Consider the following 11355-nt stretch of genomic DNA (forward strand, 5'->3'; position numbering starts at 1 on the left):
AAGCCTAGACACCTCGCCACCTTTCTCAGTGACGTAATTGGCATGATCCCGTCGGCTATGCTTGGTCATTCTCCCCACCTCCTCCTGAGTCCATTAGAACGTTCAAAACAAATTTGCTTCGCCATTCGGCAGTCTTTGCCTCCACATGGTTGCCGTTTGTCACCAGCCCACTGGGGCGCCGCATAGTTCGCCTCTTTTAAATCTTGCAGCTGCTCTTATTTGGGTTCTTTTCCCCACTGTACCAAGGTACCCGATGAGAAAGCTCCAAAATTTCCCTTGAAAGATTCTGCCTGATCCGCTGAACATTTCAGATATTTTGCACGTCAGTGCTCAGATCATTAAAAACAATGCAGGTACATCAAAGCATCTCTCTCTTTTGTGGTTGTCCCAACATTATTCTCAATGCTTCGACACATTGCTCCAGAGAGGATTATCGCCTAGTACCCCTTCTGACCTTCAACGCACAACACTGGGCTCCCTCTTAACTCTCTCTTCATTTCACTACACAGGGCGTGGAAACAAACCCTGGTACACTGAAACGCACACATCCGATTATTTCAATTTTAGGAATCAGCGATGGTTCTGAGTCTAACTAGCAAGAGATTTCTATCAGGGTTTCACTTCCCACTTTCCATCCAAACTTGTAGCAATTTCGTAAAGCATAGTGCAATACCTGTAAACTAACTTAAAATCCGTTGCGTTATTGATGCGGAATAACACCAAGTAGACCGCAAATCTGCCGAGCGCACTGAATTATCGGAGTTGACTTTGGTAGCGTCTTTGCATTGATAAATCAAAACTGTGTGCCATGAATCTATTGTCTCTGTGCTTACACTCTCCATTTGTTTCAATTGCCGGTTTATTTTCAGCCGATTAAACTGCAAGTGAACTCTGAAAGAACACAGAGTTTGTCATAATGTCTGCACGGCATTCACTAAGACACCGGCATCACAACGCTGTCGGTAACGGAACGAATCCAAAGACCGCGCACACTGAACTGAAAATGCTAGTTCGCCCATCATCTTACCAGGAACGCCAGTAACGGCAATGATCATGAAATATATCTTTCTCACACGGTAGAATATTTCAAGCATGCTGTGTGGGATTCAATCTGTCTTCTGGCTGCCGCGATCTCGCTGAAGAAACTCTGAGCTGATGAATCTCCACGGTCATTCATTTATACTCACTCCAGAACACCGAAGTTGCAATACTACTCAAGGCTGACGTGTCTTCCAACAGCTGAGGTAAAAACAAACATGATGTAATTCAAGTAAAATCCCAGTTGTGATGAGGTATGGATTGATTGACAAAAAATTGCAAAATCTCAAAGATGAAGAAATGACGATTGGAGAAGTCAGTGAATGTTGTTGTGGAACACTCTCAGGCTCGCCCCTCGGTTTCATGACTTTTATGGTCCGTTTCTAACGTCCATAGACTTTATCATCATAACCCAATTCTGTAACGTCACCGGACTGCGTATTGTCTCGGGATATAAGTATACATATAGAAGAATATTCGTTTGTATATTTGCGTATCTCAGTAAAAAGACCTAAACGAAAATGTCACCCAGGTTTACGAAGTTGCTGAGCACATGAAAACCGTGAATCAAATTAATTGCAATAAACGCAAAATGCTGGGAGAACTGGTCAGTTCACGCATTATCCATGGAAATGAATAAACAGTCCACCTTATTGGCCAAGGCCCTTCTTTATATTAATTAACGCTTCGTCAGGAACCTCAGCTCCATCGAGAAAAAGCGGTATTTCCAGGAGGCCAACCATTGCCACTGATATCCTCAGTCCTGTTTGGCAAAATCTGTCCAAGGCCTCCCCTTCGCCACCACCAGGTCGGTCTCAGACTGAAGGATTAACACCTTCCCTTCCGTCTAGGTAACCTCTAATCTTATGGCAAGGACACGGAGATCTCACGGTATATACCGCTCCCCTTTCCCTTTTCTGTTTGCTCACTGTTACTTCTGACTCTTCTCCTCGTTTGCCTGTCAACACCGCTGCCCCTTTTCCCATCGTTCAGTGATCCAATCCGCAGACTCCCCTCTCCTATCAGATTCCTTCCTTTCCAGCCCTTTGTCATTATCAGTTATCACCCGCCCCCAATCTACATCTTGTTTTACCCATCCCCTTACAGCTTTTCCTGTTCCCCCTCCTCGGAACCTTCTTATTCTGATATCTTGCCCCTTTCATTCCACCTCGAAACTGGGTCGCGACCCGAAACGTCGACTCTTTATTCGTTTCAGTACATTCTGCCCGAGATGCTGATTTCCTACAACATTCTGTATGGTATTGTGTTATAGCATTGAACTGCTGTTGCTAAGCTAATAAATTGCACGTCACATGCCGGTGATAATAAACCTGATTGTGATTCTGATTCTATTGTTTTCAATTGTGGGCGCAGAGTCACTATATCTGGGGACTGAGGAGAAAGGGGAACCTCCCCATTGTCACTGGGAGGACGGGGTCTCCGACAGAGGGCAGTGTGGGGAGGTCACTGTTCCCGGAGATTGCGGGATGATGTCATTCACCCGACACATTGACCTGGGGAATGAGAATTCCGTCACCGATGGGAGATGGATATACAGCGTCACGTTCCCAGACGTTCGATCGAAGGAGAGTCACAACGCTTACTGTATGGACACCGTAGCTGTACGGTCTGTCGATATTCAGCCAGCTGCGCCACCTTTGGGAAGAGAGGATAGAAGTCGGGAACAGCGGGGCTGACTTGAGCAGGTTTGTGCTTCGTTAGGGGGTTGCTCTGTTAATGAACCGGAGTACTGAAATGAACGGATATTTCACCGCGCTTTTCACCTGCTCTCGGAATCTGGACTGAAGGGCGGCGTAAATGAATGTGTTCGTGCAGCAGCTGAAATTCCTTAGCAAATATCCGGCATAGGCGGAAATAATTTCCGAGTTATTCCCCTATGTTCCTATCCGGGTGACGTGATGGTTAATAAATTCTGCAACTTTCGTCAGCCACAGGAGGATGAAGCTGCCGGAGACGGTGAAGAGCAGAACCACAGACCCTCTTCCGGCTCTCCATCTCCGGGTCACTGCTGTTTCCCCCCTTGCTCTGACCCCTCAGCCCCCTACGGACCCGACTGGCCACTAAAATGTGCCTGTCTGTCAGAGGGTTGAGCAGCAGAATTACGCCGAATGGGAGGAACGGAGTCAAAACGATGTAAAACCAGTCATACGCCACCCACGCCGGTTCAGTGAAGTAACTTGTCTTCGGTTAACAGAACCATGGTACATTGTTAATGATCTCTCTGTAAGTGAAGTAGAGTGGGCCGTTTTTCAGACGGAACGGACCGCTAGGTGGCGCTAGAACCACGGCCGCCGTTCTCCCCGTGCAGTACTTTGTTTTCAGTTTCTGACAGAAAATGGCAACAAACCGATCGAAGGTGAAAGTGACGGTGAACCAGACGGAACAGTTCACGGCAATGCGGGGCAGGACACGGAGAACAGAGCACACAGAGAAACAAACAGGAAAATAATGATAATTGAGTTGATATAAACCGACCTCAGTGATAATGACCAGTAGATCCGCCGCTGCCATGGCCACCAGGTACCGCGTGGTGAAGAAGGAGAGGCCGCACTTTCCCCGGACAGGATGACAATCGCCACTAAATTCATTGGAGATACAGAACGGAATGACTTAAAATATATGATTCGCAGTTAGGCACCCCCAAATTAATCGCCCTCCACTGCCCATCAAGGGTAAGGTTGAGTTACTGTTAATCTCAGATTCACTGCTATCGGATTCCAATGATTCGCCACTCACGAGCGTTAAGGAATTTCATCTGATATCCGTCGTGAACAGTGTATTCATTCTTCTGAAATTTTGCCTCCTCGGACTCGACTGCGCGGTGCAGGATGCATATTCCCGTCACCCAGACTGTCAGTCATAGAATCATAGAAATCTACAGCGCATTTCAGACCATTCGGCCCACAATGTTGTGCCGACCATGTAAACTCAGGTTGAGATTATCTGCAACATTTGCAAATCATTCATCTTGCTCAGTGTGAATGAGTGCACAGGTCATTGTTTGACTGAAGCAGCTTCGTGACGGAGCGTCCAGTCCACGTGATCCAATCCCCGTCACAGTACAGCCACGTCAGAAGCCAATATGGTGAACATTCGTCTATTGAGAGTAGGTATTTCTTAAGCAAGGAGCTCAGGCTGCACGCGATACTACAATTTTTGTCTCATAATGTCGAGACGAAATTGGAATAGGAAAACATTACTCTGACAGTGGGATAAATGTTACTTGCTGAGAATATCAACTGACCATCTCTGAATCTGACTGGTTGCCCAATTTACAAGTGAACAGTGAACAGTGTTCCAGGTGACCTGAGAATTGGCGTACGAGAAATTTCCAATATATTATGCAAATCGCGATTATGGTAGCACTTCGCTTTAAATTTCCCCATACATTATATTTTTCTACGTTATTTTTTAATTGCCATGAATTTTCGCAAAAAACGAGATTCACTAATTTGCACTGGATCATCTCGGCATCCTCATAATTTTCCAGAACACCAAATTTCACCTCGACAGGAATGTCAGGAAAAAACAAACAAACAAACAACTATATCCCGTCCTCATAAAACCCCACAATGCCCAATTTCACCTCTCCGGGAAAGCCAAATAAATATAGCTCTTCCTCATAATTCCCCACATCGCCTAAGTTCACCTTGCCGGGTACGTCAGAAAATAAATAAAACCCGTCTGTCACATCAACCAGCTTTATTGTGCGGGAACAATAAAACCTCATAACTCGTAACTCTCCACATCGCCCAACTGCACCTCGCCGAGAACGCCAGAAAAAAATAAAAATAAAACGCCCGGTCCGACCTAATCGACATAATCGATACAGTCTACGTCATGACAGATGGGGTTCCATTCTGTGCAGTACCACACATGTAATTGCCTGCTACAATAAAAAAAGGAATAATTTATTACACATGACTGCATTTTTTGTCTGACAACGATTGCTCAACGCAAACTGGCACATCACCGTCTTTTCCACGGGGGAGTTTATCCGAGATAATGCTTATTATTTCATACTTTATAGGGGTTTGGAGAATCGTTTCTGTTATTGCTGGTGGACTAGACAGTTTAGTTTGACCTTGACAATTTCTTTCAGTGCGCTGTATTCACGAACACGTGATATATTTGAAAAGTTTTGCTATTAAAAACTTCCGAGTCCTTTCGAAGATGACATAAATCTCAAACAACGTCCACACGACAGCATTACACATTCTAAGTACACTTTATCCAGCTCCCGTCGATGCAACTGCTTTCACGTTACCCGCTCCAGCATTTCATTGATTGTGCTGTTGTTGTTTAATTATTCTGTCCTTTATTTGTTGGCATTACAAATTCAGACAAAGTTTCACACATCTGGAACTGTTGTGCTCACTCACCAGGAACTCCAGTGACGGCGATGACCACGGACAATATCTTCTCCGCACTGAAATACACTGTCCGTATTTTCCACTTGATGCAAGCAGCCTCTCGCAATGAATTATTCAGTCAACGCATTCCAAGTGCTTTATAGACAGTACAATCCCCATGGAAATATAATGGTTTCATCACAGTTAAAAACAGAGAAGGTAAAATAGGAATAAACATAGAAACAATGAATACCTACTGCGCAATTCAGGCCCTTCGGCCCACAAAGTTGAGCCGAACATTTCCCTACCTTAGAAGTTACTCGGCTTACGTTTAGCCCTATATTTCCCTGAGCTGCATGTACCTACCCAAAATTCTCTTAGAAGACCCTATCGTTTCCGCCTTCTCCACCATTGCCAGCAGCCCATTCCGGGCACTCAACACACTCTGAGTAAACATTGACCTCTGACATCTCCTCTGTACCTAATCCCCAGCACTTTAAACCTGTGTCCTTTTGTGGCAACTATTTCAGCCCAAGGGAAAAGCCTCTGATTATTCACACGATCAATACCTCTCATCATCTTATACACCTCTATCAGGTCACCTCTCATCCCCCGTCGCTCCAACGAAAAAAGGCCGAGTTCACTCAACCTATTCTCTTAAGGCATGCTCACCAAACCAAGAGACATCCTTGTAAATCTCGTCTTCGCCCTTCCTATGGCTTCCACATCCAGTAGTGAGGCGACCAGAAAGAGCACAGTACTCCAAGTGGGGTCTGAGCAAGATCCCTCTGATTCTCTGCACTGAAGGAGTCTTACCATTAATATTACATTCTGCCATCATATTTGACCTACCAAAATGACCCACTTCACATTTATCAGGGTTGAACTCCATCTGCCACTTCTCAGCCCTGTTTTGCATCTTATCAATGTCCCGATGCAAACCCTGATAGCCCTCTACACTATTGACAACACCCCCAACCTTTCTATCATCAGCAAACTCACTAACCCATCTCTCCAATTCCGCATCGAGGTCATTTATAAAAATCACGAAGAGCAAGGGTCACAGAACAGACCCCTGTGGCACACCACTCGTCACCGAACTCCATGCAGAATGTGACCATCTACAACCACACTTTGCCTTCTGTGGGTAAGCTATTTCTAGATCCACAAAGCAATGTCCTCTTGGATCCCATGCCCTCTTACTTCCTTAATAAGCCCTGCATGGGCTAGCTTATCAAATGCCTTGCTGAAATCCATATAAACAAAGTCTACTGCCGTTCCTCAATCAATGTGTTTAGACACTACTTCAAACAATCCAATCGGGCTCGTAAGGCATTCACCTTCCCTTGACAAAGCCATGCTGACTATTCCTAATCATGTTATATCTCTCCAGATGTTCATGAATCCTACATCTCAAGTTCTTCTCTATCAACTTATCAACCACTGAAGTAAGACTCACTGGTTTATAATTTCCTGGGCTAACTCTACTCACTTTCTTGAATAAGGGAACAACATCCACAACCCTGCATTCCTCCGGAACCTCTCGTGTCCCCATTGATGCTGCAAATATCATCGCCAGAGGCTAAGAAATCTCCTCCCTCGCCTCTGACAGTAGCCTGGGGTACATCTCATCCGGTCCTGGCGACTTATCCAACTTGATGCTTTCCAAAAGCTCCAGCACATCCTCTTTCGTAATATCTACATGCTCAAATTTTTCGGTCCCCAGCAAGTCATCACTGCAATCATCAAGATCGATTTCAATAGTGAATATTGAAGTAAAGTGTTCATTAAGTACCTCTGCTATTTTCTCCGGTCCCATAAACTCTTTCCCAATGTCACACTTGATAGATCCTATTCTTTCACATCTTATCCTCTTACTCTTCACATACTTACAGAATGCCTTGGGATTGTCCTTAATCCTGCCCGCCAAGGCCTTCTCATGGCCTTTTCTAGCTCGCCTAATTTCATTCTTATGCTCCTTCCTGCTAGCCTTATAAACTTCTAGATTCATGTCATTACCTCATTTCTTGAACCTTTCGTAAGTTCTTTTCTCCTTGACTAGATTTACAACGCCTTTTGTGTACCACGATTCTTGTACCCTACCATCCTTTCCATGTCTCATTGGAACGTATCTACTCAGAACCCCACGCAAATATCCCCTAAACATTGTCTACATTTCTTCAGTACGTTCCCCTGTGGACATCTGTTTAAAATTTATGCTTACAAGTGATAGCCTCACAGTTCCCCTTACTCCAATTACAGGTTTCCCTAACTCGCCTGTTCCTATCCCTCTCTAATGCTATGATAAAAGAGATAGAATTGTGATCACTACCTCCAAAATGCTCTCCCACTGAGAGACCTGACACCTGGCCAGGTTCACTTCCCAATACCAGATCAAGTACAGCATCTCCTCTTTTAGGCTTATCGAGATATTGTGTCAGGAAACCTTCCTGAACACACCTAACAAACTCCACCCCAACTAAACCCCTGGCTCTATGGAGATACCAGTCGATTTTTGGGAAATTAAAATATCCCACCACGACAATTCTGTTGTTATTACAGCTTTCCAGGATCTGCTTCCCTATCTGTACGTCGATATCCCTGTTACTACTGGGCGGCCTATAAAAAGCACACGATATAGGTTCCAGTGACGTCATCGTCCAGAACGGCTGCTGAAGCTAATAGCTCCTCCGGAAATACGTATATTTTCCTCATTAATCCATCATATTTCAGATCTTTCGATAATATTCGAACTGATAGAGGGGCAAGAATCGGGAAAAAGAATGGATTAAAAAAGCATGATTGTGAAGCCTGTGGCCGAGAGGGTTTCAGCGAACGGCTCTGCTACCCTACCACGTGCCAGGGAGACTGAAAATGGCGCAGGCGATGCGGCAAATACGATGAAAATTCCGGAAGAAATACGAGGATTCCAAAAAGATATAAAACAACAACTGAATGATATCAAGTCAGAGCTCGCCAACGTCAATCAAAAAATAGCGGTGGCAGAGACTCAAATTGAGAAGGTGGAAAATCGCGTGCAAAACGTGTAACAGATACTAAGTAAGACGATTAAAATACTAAATTAACAAAAGAGTATAATGCTTGACCTGGAGGGAAGATTCACGACGGAAAAAATGTCAGGATAAACAACGTTCCCGAAGGGTTTGTCTATGACGGAGTTTGGAAGAAAGTTGCTGTGGAACGCGCTAGAGCTTCCATTGACGACGCTGATTGAAATTGAGAGGGCGCATCGTGTGCTCGCCCCGCACTCTACCGGAGACAGAGAAGATAAGCCACGCTCCATAGTAATTAGGTTCTTTCGATACAATACCAAGGCGGAGATTCTACGAAGGGCCTGCGATAAGAAGAGGGTGTTTTTGGACGGGAAATTGATACATTTCAATCAAGATTATCCACTGGCGGTCCTGCAGAGACGTAAGAATACTCTGAAGTAAAGCGAATATTAAAGCAAAAAAGGATTAGCATTTAAACTCGGTACCCTTCAAAACTTCGAGCGTTTTATAACGATGGGATCCAAATGTTTTAGGCCGTGGAAAAGACGACTACAGACATAATGGCCAGAGGGCTGCCCATCAGCGTGATCAAACCGAGGGATAGCCCGGCTGAGCAGCTATCCCGCTCTGCTTGGGAAATACTGCGAGAATCGAGAAAGCAGGGGACAGGAGGAGGGCGAGAGAAGTATACCTGGAAGAGCCTGGGAATTTACCGAAGAAGCCCTCACTCCCTCCAGAACAGCCATTAGGTTTGGCTTACTTTGAAAGTGTTGAGAAGCTAAACGGAATAAAAATAGACGGTGCTATACTTATTTCAAGAAGTACATTTCTACAATGTGCAGTTTATATTACTCAATTATTTTTTTTTATTCATTCATTCACACTTTTTCCCCAAATAGATGAGAATATATACATGGGAGGAATACACAGGGAAGTCCTCTCAGAGTAATGGACATAGATTTTTTCACTTATTTTTATGGGTACTGCAGTGGGGGCCCTCAACACACAAATACGAGCGACTATCCCCCACGGCTAGACGTTTCCTCTAGCTCAACCCAGGATCATCTACTAGAGACCTCAGCCTTGGAACCACACCCTCGGTACCTTTTTTATTCATTCCCGTCTCTTGGTTCTTATTTGTTCAGGGACTAGATCAATTAAGTTCTATTTTTCTAATTTTAATGATATACTGATTTAATGATATAATGATATACAAATAAATTTACATGGCTAAGGACAAAGTAAAATTCATTTATTTTTACGTAAATGAGCTGTTAAATCCAATCAAATGCAGTAAAATTCTATCAGAAATGAAGAAATAATAAGTCCATGAAGTATATTTACAGGATAATCATTTAAGTGTTAATGAGCATGTAAAACTAAAGAGAATGTGATTCACTAATTTGTTTTTCTCCTCATATAAATCAGGACATAGGAGAGGATTTGCTAGTCTCAACTCAAGAAAGCTAAATTTTGAGAATGTATTTGAAATGGGAGATAAGGGGGGCAGATATATTCTGTTAAGGGAAAATATAGATGGAAATTCAGTTGCTCTATTGAACATAATCGCACCCCCAGGAAGTGATATTAGTTTCTTCCAAAAATTACTAATATTATAGTAATGGATACAAAAGGACTCTTGATATTTGGGGGAATCTTAAATTTACAATTACAACTAAAGTTAGGCACTTCCAATAGAAAAAAACAGTGAAACAAAGTCCTTACATAAGAAAGTTAGCAGTCATTTTGATGTTGTTGGTCTAATCGATATATGGAGCGATCTTTTCCCCGACAGAAGGGATTACACTCATTATTGTGCCCCCCCCCCCATTCTGTATATACAAGAATACACTATTTCATAACATTTGGAAAAGATAAAGACAAAATAAACACATGTGGAATTGGGACAATAAATGTAAGTGACAATGCACGTATATATTTATCTGTTGATTTTAACCTACAACCAAATAATACAGTAGCATGCAAAAGTTTGGCACCCCTGATCAAAATTTCTGTTACTGTGAATAGCGAAGCGAGTAAAAGTCGAACTGATTTCCAAAAGGCATACAGTTAAAGGTGGCCCATTTTTTTTTATTTCCATTTTTTATTTTCAAAGTAACAATGAAGGAAAAGTGCACGAAGTAAAAGTTTGAGCACCCTGCATGGTCACTACTTAGTAACACCCCCTTTGGCAAGTATCACAGCTTGTAAACACATTTTTTGTAGCCAGATAAGAGTCTTTCAATTCTTATTTGGGGTATTTTTGCCCATTCTTCCTTGGAAAAGGCTTCTAGTTCTGTGAGATTCTTGGGCCGACTTGCATGCACCGCTCTTTTGAGGTCTATCCACAGATTCTCGATGATGTTTAGGTCGAGGGACTGTGAGGTCCATGGCAAAACCTTCATCTTCCTACTCTTGAGGTAGTCCATTGTGGGTTTTGAGGTGTGTTTAGGATCAATATCCTGTTGCAGAAGCCATCCTCTTTTCATCTTCTGCTTTTGTTACAGACGGTGTGATGTTTGCTTCCAGAATTGGCTGGTATTTTATTGAATTAATTCTCCCCTGTACTAGTAAATGTTCCCCGTGCCATTGACTGCAACACAAGCCTGAAGCATGATCAATACACCCCCGTGTTTAACAGTTGGAGATGTGTACTTTTCATGAAATTCTCCACCTATTTTTCTCCAAACATACCTTTGTTCATTGCGGCATAAACGTTCGGTTTTAACTTCATCAGTCTACAGGACTTCTTTCCAAAATGCATCAGATTTGTTTAGATGTTCCTTTAAACCTTTTGAATAGAACTTCTTGGCCGCAATGAGCAAAGGTATGTTTATATGTACAATATAAAGATAAGTATATATGTACGATATCTGAAATACATCTTATTGAAATGATTGCTTGATGATGAATTTTAATAAAAAATAAAG

The sequence above is a fragment of the Hypanus sabinus genome, unplaced genomic scaffold, assembly GCF_030144855.1.
Source record: "Hypanus sabinus isolate sHypSab1 unplaced genomic scaffold, sHypSab1.hap1 scaffold_1868, whole genome shotgun sequence".
Classification (NCBI taxonomy): domain Eukaryota; kingdom Metazoa; phylum Chordata; class Chondrichthyes; order Myliobatiformes; family Dasyatidae; genus Hypanus; species Hypanus sabinus.